The sequence below is a fragment of the Nematostella vectensis genome, chromosome 9 (assembly GCF_932526225.1).
Source record: "Nematostella vectensis chromosome 9, jaNemVect1.1, whole genome shotgun sequence".
Taxonomy (NCBI): Eukaryota; Metazoa; Cnidaria; class Anthozoa; order Actiniaria; family Edwardsiidae; genus Nematostella; species Nematostella vectensis.
Window position 1 is genome coordinate 16,826,609 of NC_064042.1, and position 16,126 is coordinate 16,842,734.

General features: G+C 42.7%; 11 non-coding genes across 11 annotated transcripts; all 11 read right to left on the reverse strand.

Moving 5' to 3' along the window:
• Window positions 1–616: 616 nt before the first annotated feature.
• Trnam-cau lies at window positions 617–702 on the reverse strand. The gene is given in 2 exon segments: window positions 617–652; window positions 666–702. It is a non-coding gene; the product is annotated as a tRNA-Met (tRNA).
• Window positions 703–2,546: 1,844 nt separating this feature from the next.
• On the reverse strand, window positions 2,547–2,632 carry Trnam-cau. Its single transcript is given in 2 exon segments — window positions 2,547–2,582; window positions 2,596–2,632. It is a non-coding gene; the product is annotated as a tRNA-Met (tRNA).
• A 2,733-nt stretch (window positions 2,633–5,365) lies between these two features.
• Trnam-cau lies at window positions 5,366–5,451 on the reverse strand. Its single transcript is given in 2 exon segments — window positions 5,366–5,401; window positions 5,415–5,451. It is a non-coding gene; the product is annotated as a tRNA-Met (tRNA).
• Window positions 5,452–6,070: 619 nt separating this feature from the next.
• On the reverse strand, window positions 6,071–6,156 carry Trnam-cau. The gene is given in 2 exon segments: window positions 6,071–6,106; window positions 6,120–6,156. It is a non-coding gene; the product is annotated as a tRNA-Met (tRNA).
• Window positions 6,157–6,420: 264 nt separating this feature from the next.
• On the reverse strand, window positions 6,421–6,506 carry Trnam-cau. Its single transcript is given in 2 exon segments — window positions 6,421–6,456; window positions 6,470–6,506. It is a non-coding gene; the product is annotated as a tRNA-Met (tRNA).
• Window positions 6,507–7,478: 972 nt separating this feature from the next.
• Window positions 7,479–7,564, reverse strand: Trnam-cau. The gene is given in 2 exon segments: window positions 7,479–7,514; window positions 7,528–7,564. It is a non-coding gene; the product is annotated as a tRNA-Met (tRNA).
• Window positions 7,565–8,360: 796 nt separating this feature from the next.
• On the reverse strand, window positions 8,361–8,446 carry Trnam-cau. Its single transcript is given in 2 exon segments — window positions 8,361–8,396; window positions 8,410–8,446. It is a non-coding gene; the product is annotated as a tRNA-Met (tRNA).
• Window positions 8,447–8,713: 267 nt separating this feature from the next.
• Trnam-cau lies at window positions 8,714–8,799 on the reverse strand. The gene is given in 2 exon segments: window positions 8,714–8,749; window positions 8,763–8,799. It is a non-coding gene; the product is annotated as a tRNA-Met (tRNA).
• Window positions 8,800–10,471: 1,672 nt separating this feature from the next.
• Trnam-cau lies at window positions 10,472–10,557 on the reverse strand. Its single transcript is given in 2 exon segments — window positions 10,472–10,507; window positions 10,521–10,557. It is a non-coding gene; the product is annotated as a tRNA-Met (tRNA).
• A 1,145-nt stretch (window positions 10,558–11,702) lies between these two features.
• Trnam-cau lies at window positions 11,703–11,788 on the reverse strand. Its single transcript is given in 2 exon segments — window positions 11,703–11,738; window positions 11,752–11,788. It is a non-coding gene; the product is annotated as a tRNA-Met (tRNA).
• A 4,090-nt stretch (window positions 11,789–15,878) lies between these two features.
• Trnam-cau lies at window positions 15,879–15,964 on the reverse strand. The gene is given in 2 exon segments: window positions 15,879–15,914; window positions 15,928–15,964. It is a non-coding gene; the product is annotated as a tRNA-Met (tRNA).
• Between the last annotated feature and the right edge of the window lie 162 nt (window positions 15,965–16,126).

A 16,126-nucleotide genomic window follows, 5' to 3' on the forward strand; every position in this document is an offset into this window, starting at 1 on the left:
TCTATGCGTGTTTGTGGTGTTTTCGTCAAACCGGTCATAGAGTCATTCGTTTTCAAAAGAAAAAATATGCCCCGTTTGAGGATCGAACTCACGACATTCAGATTTCTACATTCGATTCTGATATTGACGCGCCGCCTACTGCGCTAACGAGGCCAACCAGAAAAATGTGTCTTCTCTATGCGTGTTTGTGGTGTTTTCGTCAAACCGGTCATAGAGTCATTCGTTTTCAAAAGAAAAGAAATATGCCCCGTGTGAGGATCGAACTCACGACCTTCAGATTTCTACATTTGATTATGAGACTGACGCGCTGAGACTGACGCGCTGGCGCGCTGCCTACTGCGCTAACGAGGCTAACATGAGAAATGTGTCTTCTCTATGCGTGTTTGTGGTGTTTTCGTCAAACCGGTCATAGAGTCATTCGTTTTCAAAAGAAAAAAAATATGCCCCGTGTGAGGATCGAACTCACGACCTTCAGATTTCTACATTTGATTATGAGACTGTCGCGCTGCCTACTGCGCTAGCGAGGCCAACCTGAGAAATGTGTCTTCTCTATGCGTGTTTGTGGTATTTTCTTCAAACCGGTCATAGAGTCATACGTTTTCAAAAGAAAAAAATATGCCCCGTGTGAGGATCGAACTCACGACCTTCAGATTTCTACATTTGATTATGAGACTGACGCGCTGCCTACTGCGCTAACGAGGCCAACATGAGAAATGGGTCTTTTCTATGCGTGTTTGTGGTGCTTTTGTCAAACCGCTCATAGAGTCATTCGTTTTCAAAATAAAAAAAATATGCCCCGTTTGAGGATCGAACTCATGACCTTCAGATTTCTACATTTGATTATGAGACTGACGCTCTGTCTACTGCGCTAACGAGGCCAACATGAGAAATGCGTCTTCTCTATGTGTGTCTGTGGTGTTTTCTTCAAACCGGTCATAGAGTCATTCGTTTTGAAAAAAAAAAATGTGCCCCGTGTGATGATCGAACTCACGACCTTCAGATTTCTAGATTTGATTATGATACTGACGCGCTTCCTACTGCGCTAACAAGGCCAACATAAGAAATGTGTCTTCTCTATGCGTGTTTGTGGTGTTTTCGTCAAACCGGTCATAGAGTCATTCGTTTTCAAAAGAAAAAATATGCCCCGTTTGAGGATCGAACTCACGACATTCAGATTTCTACATTCGATTCTGATATTGACGCGCCGCCTACTGCGCTAACGAGGCCAACCTGAAAAATGTGTCTTCTCTATGCGTGTTTGTGGTGTTTTCGTCAAACCGCTCATAGAGTCATTCGTTTTCAAAAGAAAAAAAATGTGCCCCTTGTGAGGATCGAACTCACGACCTTCAGATTTCTAGATTTGATTATGAGACTGACGCGCTGCCTATTGCGCTAACGACGCCTACATGGGAAATGTGCCTTTTCTATTCGTGTTTGTGGTGTTTTCGTCAAACCGGTCATAGAGTCTTTCGTTTTCAAAAGAAAAAATATGCCCCGTGTGAGGATCGAGCTCACGACCTTCAGATTTCTACATTTGATTATGAGACTGACGCGCTGCCTACTGCGCTAACGAGGCCAACATGAGAAATGCGTCTTTTCTATGCGTGTTTGTGGTGTTTTCGTCAAACCGCTCATAGAGTCATTTGTTTTCAAAAGAGAAAAATATGCCCCGCGTGAGGATCGAACTCAAGACCTTCAGATTTCTACATTCGATTATGAGACTGACGCGCTGCCTACTGCGCTAACGAGGCCAACATGAGAAAAGTGTATTCTCTATGCGTGTTTGTGTTGTTTTTTTGTCAAACCGGTCATAGAGTCAATCGTTTTCAAAAGAATAAAATATGCCCCGTGTGAGGATCGAACTCACGACCTTCAGATTTCTACATTTGATTATGAGACTGACACGCTGCCTACTGCGCTAGCGAGGCCAACCTGAGAAATGTGTCTTCTCTATACGTGTTTGTGGTGTTTTTGTCAAACCGGTCATAGAGTCATTCGTTTTCAAAAGAAAAAAAATATTCCCCGTGTGAGGATCGAACTCACGACCTTCAGATTGCTAGATTTGAGTATGAGACTGACGCGCTACCTACTGCGCTAACGAGGCCAACATGAGAAAAGTGTCTTCTCTATGCGTGTTTGTTGTGTTTTTTGTCAAACCGCTCATAGAGTCATTCGTTTTCAAAAGAAAAAAAAATGTGCCCCGTGTGAGGATCGAACTCACGACCTTCAGATTTCTAGATTTGATTATGATACTGACGCGCTTCCTACTGCGCTAACAAGGCCAACATAAGAAATGTGTCTTCTCTATGCGTGTTTGTGGTGTTTTCGTCAAACCGGTCATAGAGTCATTCGTTTTCAAAAGAAAAAATATGCCCCGTTTGAGGATCGAACTCACGACATTCAGATTTCTACATTCGATTTTGATATTGACGCGCCGCCTACTGCGCTAACGAGGCCAACCTGAAAAATGTGTCTTCTCTATGCGTGTTTGTGGTGTTTTCGTCAAACCGGTCATAGAGTCATTCGTTTTCAAAAGAAAAGAAATATGCCCCGTGTGAGGATCGAACTCACGACCTTCAGATTTCTACATTTGATTATGAGACTGACGCGCTGCCTACTGCGCTAACGAGGCTAACATGAGAAATGTGTCTTCTCTATGCGTGTTTGTGGTGTTTTCGTCAAACCGGTCATAGAGTCATTCGTTTTCAAAAGAAAAAAATATGACCCGTCTAAGGATCGAACTCACGACATTCAGATTTCTACATTCGATTGTAATACTGACGCGCTGCCTACTGCGCTAACGAGGCCAACATGAGAAAAGTGTCTTCTCTATGCGTTTTTGTTGTGTTTTTTGTCAAACCGCTCATAGAGTCATTCGTTTTCAAAAGAAAAAAAATTGTGCCCCGTGTGAGGATCGAACTCACGACCTTCAGATGTCTAGATTTGATTATGAGACTGACGCGCTGCCTATTGCGCTAACGACGCCTACATGGGAAATGTGCCTTTTCTATTCGTGTTTGTGGTGTTTTCGTCAAACCGGTCATAGAGTCTTTCGTTTTCAAAATAAAAAATATGCCCCGTCTGAGGATTGAGCTCACGACCTTAAGATTTCTACATTTGATTATGAGACTGACGCGCTGCCTACTGCGCTAACGAGGCCAACCTGAGAAATGTGTCTTCTCTATACGTGTTTGTGGTGTTTTTGTCAAACCGGTCATAGAGTCATTCGTTTTCAAAAGAAAAAAAATATTCCCCGTGTGAGGATCGAACTCACGACCTTCAGATTTCTAGATTTGAGTATGAGACTGACGCGCTACCTACTGCGCTAACGAGGCCAACATGAGAAAAGTGTCTTCTCTATGCGTGTTTGTTGTGTTTTTTGTCAAACCGCTCATAGAGTCATTCGTTTTCAAAAGAAAAAAAAATGTGCCCCGTGTGAGGATCGAACTCACGACCTTCAGATTTCTACATTCGATTATGATATTGACGCTCCGCCTACTGCGCTAACGAGGCCTACATGAGAAATGTGTCTTCTCTATGCGTGTTTGTGGTGTTTCAATCAAACCGGTCATAGGGTCATTCATTGTCAAAAGAAAAAATGTGCCCGGTGTGACGACCGAACTCAAGACCTTCAGATTTCAAAATCAGATTATGAGACTGACGCGCTGCCTACTGCGATAATGAGGCCAACATGATTAATCCGTCTTCTCTATGCGTGTTTCTGGTGTTTTTTTCTACGAGATCGAATGCCAGATTGAGAAATGTGCCTTCACTATGTGAGTTTGTCGTGTTTTTTTCAAACCGGTCAAAGTGTAATTCATTTTCAAAAGTAAAAATTATGAGATCGACGCTCCGCCTATGCGCTAACAAGGCCAACATAAGAAATGTGTCTTCTCTATGCGTGTTTGTGGTGTTTTCGTCAAACCGGTCATAGAGTCATTCGTTTTCAAAAGAAAAAATATGCCCCGTTTGAGGATCGAACTCACGACATTCAGATTTCTACATTCGATTCTGATATTGACGCGCCGCCTACTGCGCTAACGAGGCCAACCAGAAAAATGTGTCTTCTCTATGCGTGTTTGTGGTGTTTTCGTCAAACCGGTCATAGAGTCATTCGTTTTCAAAAGAAAAGAAATATGCCCTGTGTGAGGATCGAACTCACGACCTTCAGATTTCTACATTTGATTATGAGACTGACGCGCTGCCTACTGCGCTAACGAGGCTAACATGAGAAATGTGTCTTCTCTATGCGTGTTTGTGGTGTTTTCGTCAAACCGGTCATAGAGTCATTCGTTTTCAAAAGAAAAAAATATGCCCCGTCTAAGGATCGAACTCACGACATTCAGATTTCTACATTCGATTCTGATATTGACGCGCTGCCTACTGCGCTAACGAGGCCAACATGAGAAAAGTGTCTTCTCTATGCGTGTTTGTTGTGTTTTTTGTCAAACCGCTCATAGAGTCATTCGTTTTCAAAAGAAAAAAAATTGTGCCCCGTGTGAGGATCGAACTCACGACCTTCAGATTTCTAGATTTGATTATGAGACTGACGCGCTGCCTGTTGCGCTAACGACGCCTACATGGGAAATGTGCCTTTTCTATTCGTGTTTGTGGTGTTTTCGTCAAACCGGTCATAGAGTCTTTCGTTTTCAAAAGAAAAAATATGCCCCGTCTGAGGATTGAGCTCACGACCTTAAGATTTCTACATTTGATTATGAGACTGACGCGCTGCCTACTGCGCTAACGAGGCCAACCTGAAAAATGTGTCTTCTCTATGCGTGTTTGTGGTGTTTTCGTCAAACCGGTCATAGAGTCATTCGTTTTCAATAGAAAAAAATATGCCCTGTGTGAGGATCGAACTCACGAAGCTTCATATTTCTAAATCAGATTATGAGACTGACGCGCTGCCTACTGCGCTAACGAGGCTAACATAAGTAATGTGTCTTCTCTATGCGTGTTTGTGGTGTTTTCGTCAAACCAGTCATAGAGTCATTCGTTTTCAAAAGAAAAAAATATGCCCCGTCTGAGGATCGAACTCACGACATTCAGATTTCTACATTCGATTATGAGACTGACGCGCTGCCTACTGCGCTAACGAGGCCAACATGAGAAATGCGTCTTTTCTATGCGTGTTTGTGGTGTTTTCGTCAAACCGGTCATAGAGTCTTTCGTTTTCAAAAGAAAAAATATGCCCCGTGTGAGGATCGAACTCACAACATTAAGATTTCTACATTCGATTATGATATTGACGCTCCGCCTACTGCGCTAACGAGGCCAACATGAAAAATATGTCTTCTCTATGCGTGTTTGTGGTGTTTTCGTCAAACCGGTCATAGAGTCATTCGTTTTCAAAAGAAAAAAAATATGCCCCGTGTGAGGATCGAACTCACGACCTTCAGATTTCTACATTTGATTATGAGACTGACGCGCTGCCTACTGCGCTAACGAGGCTAACATGAGAAATGTGTCTTCTCTATGCGTGTTTGTGGTGTTTTCGTCAAACCGGTCATAGAGTCATTAGTTTTCAAAAGAAAAAAAATATGCCCCGTCTGAGGATCGAACTCACAACATTCAGATTTCTACATTCGATTATGATACTGACGCGCTGCCTACTGCGCTAACGAGGCCAACATGAGAAAAGTGTCTTCTCTATGCGTGTTTGTTGTGTTTTTTGTCAAACCGCTCATAGAGTCATTCGTTTTCAAAAGAAAAAAAATGTGCCCCTTGTGAGGATCGAACTCACGACCTTCAGATTTCTAGATTTGATTATGAGACTGACGCGCTGCCTACTGCGCTAACGAGGCCAACATGAGAAATGCGTCTTTTCTATGCGTGTTTGTGGTGTTTTCGTCAAACCGCTCATAGAGTCATTTGTTTTCAAAAGAGAAAAATATGCCCCGCGTGAGGATCGAACTCAAGACCTTCAGATTTCTACATTCGATTATGAGACTGACGCGCTGCCTACTGCGCTAACGAGGCCAACATGAGAAAAGTGTATTCTCTATGCGTGTTTGTGGTGTTTTTTTGTCAAACCGGTCATAGAGTCAATCGTTTTCAAAAGAATAAAATATGCCCCGTGTGAGGATCGAACTCACGACCTTCAGATTTCTACATTTGAATATGAGACTGACGCGCTGCCTACTGCGCTAACGAGGCCAACATGAGAAATGCGTCTTTTCTATGCGTGTTTGTGGTGTTTTCGTCAAACCGGTCATAGAGTCTTTCGTTTTCAAAAGAAAAAATATGCCCCGTGTGAGGATCGAACTCACAACATTAAGATTTCTACATTCGATTATGATATTGACGCTCCGCCTACTGCGCTAACGAGGCCAACATGAAAAATATGTCTTCTCTATGCGTGTTTGTGGTGTTTTCGTCAAACCGGTCATAGAGTCATTCGTTTTCAAAAGAAAAAAAATATGCCCCGTGTGAGGATCGAACTCACGACCTTCAGATTTCTACATTTGATTATGAGACTGACGCGCTGCCTACTGCGCTAACGAGGCTAACATGAGAAATGTGTCTACTCTATGCGTGTTTGTGGTGTTTTCGTCAAACCGGTCATAGAGTCATTAGTTTTCAAAAGAAAAAAAATATGCCTCGTCTGAGGATCGAACTCACAACATTCAGATTTCTACATTCGATTATGATACTGACGCGCTGCCTACTGCGCTAACGAGGCCAACATGAGAAAAGTGTCTTCTCTATGCGTGTTTGTTGTGTTTTTTGTCAAACCGCTCATAGAGTCATTCGTTTTCAAAAGAAAAAAAATGTGCCCCTTGTGAGGATCGAACTCACGACCTTCAGATTTCTAGATTTGATTATGAGACTGACGCGCTGCCTACTGCGCTAACGAGGCCAACATGAGAAATGCGTCTTTTCTATGCGTGTTTGTGGTGTTTTCGTCAAACCGCTCATAGAGTCATTTGTTTTCAAAAGAGAAAAATATGCCCCGCGTGAGGATCGAACTCAAGACCTTCAGATTTCTACATTCGATTATGAGACTGACGCGCTGCCTACTGCGCTAACGAGGCCAACATGAGAAAAGTGTATTCTCTATGCGTGTTTGTGGTGTTTTTTTGTCAAACCGGTCATAGAGTCAATCGTTTTCAAAAGAATAAAATATGCCCCGTGTGAGGATCGAACTCACGACCTTCAGATTTCTACATTTGATTATGAGACTGACACGCTGCCTACTGCGCTAGCGAGGCCAACCTGAGAAATGTGTCTTCTCTATACGTGTTTGTGGTGTTTTCGTCAAACCGGTCATAGAGTCATTCGTTTTCAAAAGAAAAAAAATATGCCCCGTGTGAGGATCGAACTCACGACCTTCAGATTTCTAGATTTGAGTATGAGACTGACGCGCTACCTACTTCGCTAACGAGGCCAACATGAGAAAAGTGTCTTCTCTATGCGTGTTTGTTGTGTTTTTTGTCAAACCGGTCATAGAGTCATTCGTTTTCAAAAGAAAAAAAATATGCCCCGTGTGAGGATCGAACTCACGACCTTCAGATTTCTAGATTTGAGTATGAGACTGACGCGCTGCCTACTGCGCTAACGAGGCCAACATGAGAAAAGTATCTTCTCTATGCGTGTTTGTTGTGTTTTTTGTTTAACCGCTCATAGAGTCATTCGTTTTCAAAAGAAAAAAAAATGTGCCCCGTGTGAGGATCAAACTCACGACTTTCAGATTTCTAGATTTGATTATGAGACTGACGCGCTGCCTATTGCGCTAACGACGACTACATGGGAAATGTGCCTTTTTATGCGTGTTTGTGGTCATTTCGTCAAAACGGTCATAGAGTCTTTCGTTTTCAAAAGAAAAAATATGCCCCGTGTGAGGATCGAACTCACGACATTCAGATTTCTACATTCGATTATGATACTGACGCGCCGCCTACTGCGCTAACGAGTCCAACATGAGAAATGTGTCTTCTCTATGCGTGTTTGTGGTGTTTTCGTCAAACCGGTCATAGAGTCATTCGTTTTCAAAAGAAAAAAAATATGCCCCGTGTGAGGATCGAACTCAAGACCTTCAGATTTCTAGATTTGATTATGATACTGACGCGCTTCCTACTGCGCTAACAAGGCCAACATAAGAAATGTGTCTTCTCTATGCGTGTTTGTGGTGTTTTCGTCAAACCTGTCATAGAGTCATTCGTTTTCAAAAGAAAAAAATATGCCCCGTGTGAGGATCGATCTCACGACCTTCAGATTTCTACATTTGATTATGAGACTGACGCGCTGCCTACTGCGCTAACGAGGCCAACATGAGAAAAGTCTCTTCTCTATGCGTGTTTGTTGTGTTGTTTGTCAAACCGCTCATAGAGTCATTCGTTTTCAAAAGAAAAAAAAACATGTGCCCCGTGTGAGGATCGAACTCACGACCTTCAGATTTCTACATTCGATTATGAGACTGACGCGCTGCCTACTGCGCTAACGAGGCCAACATGAGAAAAGTGTATTCTCTATGCGTGTTTGTGGTGTTTTTTTGTCAAACCGGTCATAGAGTCAATCGTTTTCAAAAGAATAAAATATGCCCCGTGTGAGGATCGAACTCACGACCTTCAGATTTCTACATTTGATTATGAGACTGACACGCTGCCTACTTCGCTAGCGAGGCCAACCTGAGAAATGTGTCTTCTCTATACGTGTTTGTGGTGTTTTTGTCAAACCGGTCATAGAGTCATTCGTTTTCAAAAGAAAAAAAATGTGCCCCGTGTGAGGATCGAACTCACGACCTTCAGATTTCTAGATTTGAGTATGAGACTGACGCGCTACCTACTGCGCTAACGAGGCCAACATGAGAAAAGTGTCTTCTCTATGCGTGTTTGTTGTGTTTTTTGTCAAACCGCTCATAGAGTCATTCGTTTTCAAAAGAAAAAAAATGTGCCCCGTGTGAGGATCGAACTCACGACCTTCAGATTTCTAGATTTGATTATGATACTGACGCGCTTCCTACTGCGCTAACAAGGCCAACATAAGAAATGTGTCTTCTCTATGCGTGTTTGTGGTGTTTTTGTCAAACCGGTCATAGAGTCATTCGTTTTCAAAAGAAAAAATATGCCCCGTTTGAGGATCGAACTCACGACATTCAGATTTCTACATTCGATTCTGATATTGACGCGCCGCCTACTGCGCTAACGAGGCCAACCTGAAAAATGTGTCTTCTCTATGCGTGTTTGTGGTGTTTTCGTCAAACCGGTCATAGAGTCATTAGTTTTCAAAATAAAAGAAATATGCCACGTGTGAGGATCGAACTCACGACCTTCAGATTTCTACATTTGATTATGAGACTGACGCGCTGCCTACTGCGCTAACGAGGCTAACATGAGAAATGTGTCTTCTCTATGCGTGTTTGTGGTGTTTTCGTCAAACCGGTCATAGAGTCATTCGTTTTCAAAAGAAAAAAATATGCCCCGTCTAAGGATCGAACTCACGACATTCAGATTTCTACATTCGATTGTGATACTGACGCGCTGCCTACTGCGCTAACAAGGCCAACATGAGAAAAGTGTCTTCTCTATGCGTGTTTGTTGTGTTTTTTGTCAAACCGCTCATAGAGTCATTCGTTTTCAAAAGAAAAAAAATTGTGCCCCGTGTGAGGATCGAACTCACGACCTTCAGATTTCTAGATTTGATTATGAGACTGACGCGCTGCCTATTGCGCTAACGACGCCTACATGGGAAATGTGCCTTTTCTATTCGTGTTTGTGGTGTTTTCGTCAAACCGGTCATAGAGTCTTTCGTTTTCAAAAGAAAAAATATGCCCCGTCTGAGGATTGAGCTCACGACCTTAAGATTTCTACATTTGATTATGAGACTGACGCGCTGCCTACTGCGCTAACGAGGCCAACCTGAGAAATGTGTCTTCTCTATACGTGTTTGTGGTGTTTTTGTCAAACCGGTCATAGAGTCATTCGTTTTCAAAAGAAAAAAAATATTCCCCGTGTGAGGATCGAACTCACGACCTTCAGATTTCTAGATTTGAGTATGAGACTGACGCGCTACCTACTGCGCTAACGAGGCCAACATGAGAAAAGTGTCTTCTCTATGCGTGTTTGTTGTGTTTTTTGTCAAACCGCTCATAGAGTCATTCGTTTTCAATAGAAAAAAAAATGTGCCCCGTGTGAGGATCGAACTCACGACCTTCAGATTTCTAGATTTGATTATGATACTGACGCGCTTCCTACTGCGCTAACAAGGCCAACATAAGAAATGTGTCTTCTCTATGCGTGTTTGTGGTGTTTTCGTCAAACCGGTCATAGAGTCATTCGTTTTCAAAAGAAAAAATATGCCCCGTTTGAGGATCGAACTCACGACATTCAGATTTCTACATTCGATTCTGATATTGACGCGCCGCCTACTGCGCTAACGAGGCCAACCTGAAAAATGTGTCTTCTCTATGCGTGTTTGTGGTGTTTTCGTCAAACCGGTCATAGAGTCATTCGTTTTCAAAAGAAAAGAAATATGCCCCGTGTGAGGATCGAACTCACGACCTTCAGATTTCTACATTTGATTATGAGACTGACGCGCTGCCTACTGCGCTAACGAGGCTAACATGAGAAATGTGTCTTCTCTATGCGTGTTTGTGGTGTTTTCGTCAAACCGGTCATAGAGTCATTCGTTTTCAAAAGAAAAAAATATGCCCCGTCTAAGGATCGAACTCACGACATTCAGATTTCTACATTCGATTGTGATACTGACGCGCTGCCTACTGCGCTAACGAGGCCAACATGAGAAAAGTGTCTTCTCTATGCGTGTTTGTTGTGTTTTTTGTCAAACCGCTCATAGAGTCATTCGTTTTCAAAAGAAAAAAAATTGTGCCCCGTGTGAGGATCCAACTCACGACCTTCAGATTTCTAGATTTGATTATGAGACTGACGCGCTGCCTATTGCGCTAACGACGCCTACATGGGAAATGTGCCTTTTCTATTCGTGTTTGTGGTGTTTTCGTCAAACCGGTCATAGAGTCTTTCGTTTTCAAAAGAAAAAATATGCCCCGTCTGAGGATTGAGCTCACGACCTTAAGATTTCTACATTTGATTATGAGACTGACGCGCTGCCTACTGCGCTAACGAGGCCAACCTGAGAAATGTGTCTTCTCTATACGTGTCTGTGGTGTTTTTGTCAAACCGGTCATAGAGTCATTCGTTTTCAAAAGAAAAAAAATATTCCCCGTGTGAGGATCGAACTCACGACCTTCAGATTTCTAGATTTGAGTATGAGACTGACGCGCTACCTACTGCGCTAACGAGGCCAACATGAGAAAAGTGTCTTCTCTATGCGTGTTTGTTGTGTTTTTTGTCAAACCGCTTATAGAGTCATTCGTTTTCAAAAGAAAAAAAAATGTGCCCCGTGTGAGGATCGAACTCACGACCTTCAGATTTCTAGATTTGATTATGATACCGACGCGCTTCCTACTGCGCTAATAAGGCCAACATAAGAAATGTGTCTTCTCTATGCGTGTTTGTGGTGTTTTCCTCAAACCGGTCATAGAGTCATTCGTTTTCAAAAGAAAAAATATGCCCCGTTTGAGGATCGAACTCACGACATTCAGATTTCTACATTCGATTCTGATATTGACGCGCCGCCTACTGCGCTAACGAGGCCAACCAGAAAAATGTGTCTTCTCTATGCGTGTTTGTGGTGTTTTCGTCAAACCGGTCATAGAGTCATTCGTTTTCAAAAGAAAAGAAATATGCCCCGTGTGAGGATCGAACTCACGACCTTCAGATTTCTACATTTGATTATGAGACTGACGCGCTGCCTACTGCGCTAACGAGGCTAACATGAGAAATGTGTCTTCTCTATGCGTGTTTGTGGTGTTTTCGTCAAACCGGTCATAGAGTCATTCGTTTTCAAAAGAAAAAAATATGCCCCGTCTAAGGATCGAACTCACGACATTCAGATTTCTACATTCGATTGTGATACTGACGCGCTGCCTACTGCGCTAACGAGGCCAACATGAGAAAAGTGTCTTCTCTATGCGTGTTTGTTGTGTTTTTTGTCAAACCGCTCATAGAGTCATTCGTTTTCAAAAGAAAAAAAATTGTGCCCCGTGTGAGGATCGAACTCACGACCTTCAGATTTCTAGATTTGATTATGAGACTGACGCGCTGCCTATTGCGCTAACGACTCCTACATGGGAAATGTGCCTTTTCTATTCGTGTTTGTGGTGTTTTCGTCAAACCGGTCATAGAGTCTTTCGTTTTCAAAAGAAAAAATATGCCCCGTCTGAGGATTGAGCTCACGACCTTAAGATTTCTACATTTGATTATGAGACTGACGCGCTGCCTACTGCGCTAACGAAGCCAACATGAGAAATGCGTCTTTTTTATGCGTGTTTGTGGTGTTTTCGTCAAACCGCTCATAGAGTCATTCGTTTTCAAAAGAGAAAAATATTCGTCATTCATTTTCAAAAGAAAAAAATATGCCTCGTCTGAGGATTGCCTACTGCGATCATGATACTGACGCGCTGCCTACTGCGCTAACAAGGCCAACATGAGAAAAATGTCTTCTCTATGCGTGTTTGTTGTGTTTTTTTGTCAAACACCTCATAGAGTCATTCGTTTTCAAAAGAAAAAAAATTGTGCCCCGCGTGAGGATCGAACTAAAGACCTTCAGATTTCTACATTCGATTATGAGACTGACGCGCTGCCTACTGCGCTAACGAGGCTAACATGAGAAATGCGTCTTCTCTATGCGTGTTTGTGGTGTTTTCGTCAAACCGGTCATAGAGTCATTCGTTTTCAAAAGAAAAAAATATGCCCCGTCTGAGGATCGAACTCACGACATTCAGATTTCTACATCCGATTATGATACTGACGCGCTGCCTACTGCGCTAACAAGGCCAACGTGAGAAAAATGTCTTCTCTATGCGTGTTTGTTGTGTTTTTTGTCAAACCGCTTATAGAGTCATTCGTTTACAAAAGAAAAAAAATTGTGCCCCGCGTGAGGATCGAACTCAAGACCTTCAGATTTCTACATTCGATTATGAGACTGACGCGCTGCCTACTGCGCTAACGAGGCTAACATGAGAAATGTGTCTTCTCTATGCGTGTTTGTGGTGTTTTCGTCAAACCGGTCATAGAGTCATTCGTTTTCAAAAGAAAAAAATATGCCCCGTCTGAGGATCGAACTCACGACATTCAGATTTCTACATCCGATTATGATACTGACGCGCTGCCTACTGCGCTAACGAGGCCAACATGAGAAAAGTGTCTTCTCTATGCGTGTTTGTTGTGTTTTTTGTCAAACCGCTCATAGAGTCATTCGTTTTCAAAAGAAAAAAAATTGTGCCCCGTGTGAGGATCAAACTCACGACCTTCAGATTTCTAGATTTGATTATGAGACTGACGCGCTGCCTATTGCGCTAACGACGCCTACATGGGAAATGTGCCTTTTCTATCCGTGTTTGTGGTGTTTTCGTCAAACCGGTCATAGAGTCTTTCGTTTTCAAAAGAAAAAATATGCCCCGTGTGAGGATGGAGCTCACGACCTTCAGATTTCTACATTTGATTATGAGACTGACGCGCTGCTTAATGCGCTGACGAGGACTACATGGGAAATGTGTCTTCTTTCTTCGTGTTTGTGGTGTTTTCGTCAAACCTGTCATACAGTCATTCGTTTTAAACAAATATGCCCCGTGTGAGGATCGAACTCACGACCTTCAGATTTCTAAATCAGATTATGAGACTGACGAGCTGCCTATTGCGCTAACGACGCATACATGGGAAATGTGTCTTTTCTATGCGTGTTTGTGGTGTTTTCGTCAAACCGGTCATAGAGTCATTCGTTTTCAAAGGAAAAATATGCCCCGTGTGAGGATCGAACTCATGACATTCAGATTTCTACATTCGATTATTATACTGACTCGCCGCCTACTGCGCTAACGAGCCCAACATGAGAAATGTGTCTTCTCTATGTGTATTTGTGGTGTTTTTGTCAAACCGGTCATAGAGTCATTCGTTTTCAAAAGAAAAAAATATGCCTCGTGTGAGGATCGAACTCAAGACCTTCAGATTTTTAAATCAGATTATGAGACTGACGCGCTGCCTACTGCGCTAACGAGGCCAAAATGAGAAAAGTGACTTCTCTATGCGTGTTTGTGGTGTTTTTTTGTCAAACCGGTCATAGAGTCATTCGTTTTCAAAAGAATAAAATATGCCCCGTGTGAGGATCGAACTCACGACCTTCCGATTTCTACATTTGATTATGAGACTGACGCGCTGCATACTGCGCTAACGAGGCCAACATGAGAAATGTTTCTTCTCTATGCGTATTTGTGGTGTTTTCGTCAAATCGGTCATAGAGTCATTCGTTTTCAAAAGAAAAAATATGCCACGTGTGAGGATCGAACTCACGACATTCAGATTTCTACATTCGATTATGATATTGACGCGCCGCCTACTGCGCTAATGAGGCAACATGAGAAATGTGTCTTCTCTATGCGTGTTTGTGGTGTTTTCGTCAAACCGGTCATAGAGTCATTCGTTTTCAAAAGAATAAGATATGCCCCGTGTGAGGATCGAACTCACGACCTTCCGATTTCTACATTTGATTATGAGACTGACGCGCTGCCTACTGCGCTAACAAGGCCAACATGAGAAATGTGTCTTTTCTATGCGTGTTTGTGGTGTTTTCGTCAAACCGGTCATAGAATCTTTCGTTTACAAAAGAAAAAAAATATGCCTCGTGTGAGGATCGAACTCACGACCTTTAGATTTCTAAATCAGATTATAAGACTGACGCGCTGCCTACTGCGCTGACTAGGACTACATGGGAAATGTGTCTTCTTTCTGCGTGTTTGTGGTGTTTTCGTCAAACCGGTCATACAGTCATTCGTTTAAAAAAAATATGCCCCGTGTGAGGATCGAACTCACGACCTTCAGATTTCTAAATCAGATTATGAGACCGACGCGCTGCCTACTGCGTTAACGAGGCCAACATGAGAAATGTGTCTTCTCTATGCGTGTTTGTTGCGTTTTCAAAAGAAAAAAATATGCCCCGTGTGAGGATCGAACTCACGACCTTGAGATTTCTAGATTATGAGATTGACGCGCTGCCTACTGCGCTAACGAGGCTAACATGAGAAATGTGTCTTCTCTATGCGTGTTTGTGGTGTTTTCGTCAAACCGGTCATAGAGTCATTCGTTTTCAAAAGAAAAAAATATGCCCCGTCTGAGGATTGAACTCACGACATTCAGATTTCTACATTCGATTATGATACTGACGCGCTGCCTACTGCGCTAACGAGGCCAACATGAGAAAAGTGTCTTCTCTATGCGTGTTAGTTGTGTTTTTTGTCAAACCGCTCATAGAGCCATTCGTTTTCAAAAGAAAAAATATGCCCCGTGTGATGATCGAACTCACCACCTTCAGATTTCTAGATTTGATTATGAGACTGACGCGCTGCCTACTGCGCTAACGAGGCCAACATGAGAAAAGTGTCTTCTCTATGCGTGTTTGTTGTGTTTTTTGTCAAACCGCTCATAGAGTCATTCGTTTTCAAAAGAAAAAAAAAAGTGCCCCGTGTGAGGATCGAACTCACGACCTTCAGATTTCTAGATTTGATTATGATACTGACGCGCTTCCTACTGCGCTAACAAGGCCAACATAAGAAATGTGTCTTCTCTATGCGTGTTTGTGGTGTTTTCGTCAAACCGGTCATAGAGTCATTCGTTTTCAAAAGAAAAAATATGCCCCGTTTGAGGATCGAACTCACGACATTCAGATTTCCACATTCGATTCTGATATTGACGCGCCGCCTACTGCGCTAACGAGGACAACCTGAAAAATGTGTCTTCTCTATGCGTGTTTGTGGTGTTTTCGTCAAACCGGTCATAGAGTCATTCGTTTTCAAAAGAAAAGAAATATGCCCCGTGTGAGGATCGAACTCACGACCTTCAGATTTCTACATTTGATTATGAGACTGACGCGCTGCCTACTGCGCTAACGAGGCTAACATGAGAAATGTGTCTTCTCTATGCGTGTTTGTGGTGTTTTCGTCAAACCGGTCATAGAGTCATTCGTTTTCAAAAGAAAAAAATATGCCCCGTCTAAGGATCGAACTCACGACATTCAGATTTCTACATTCGATTGTGATACTGACGCGCTGCCTACT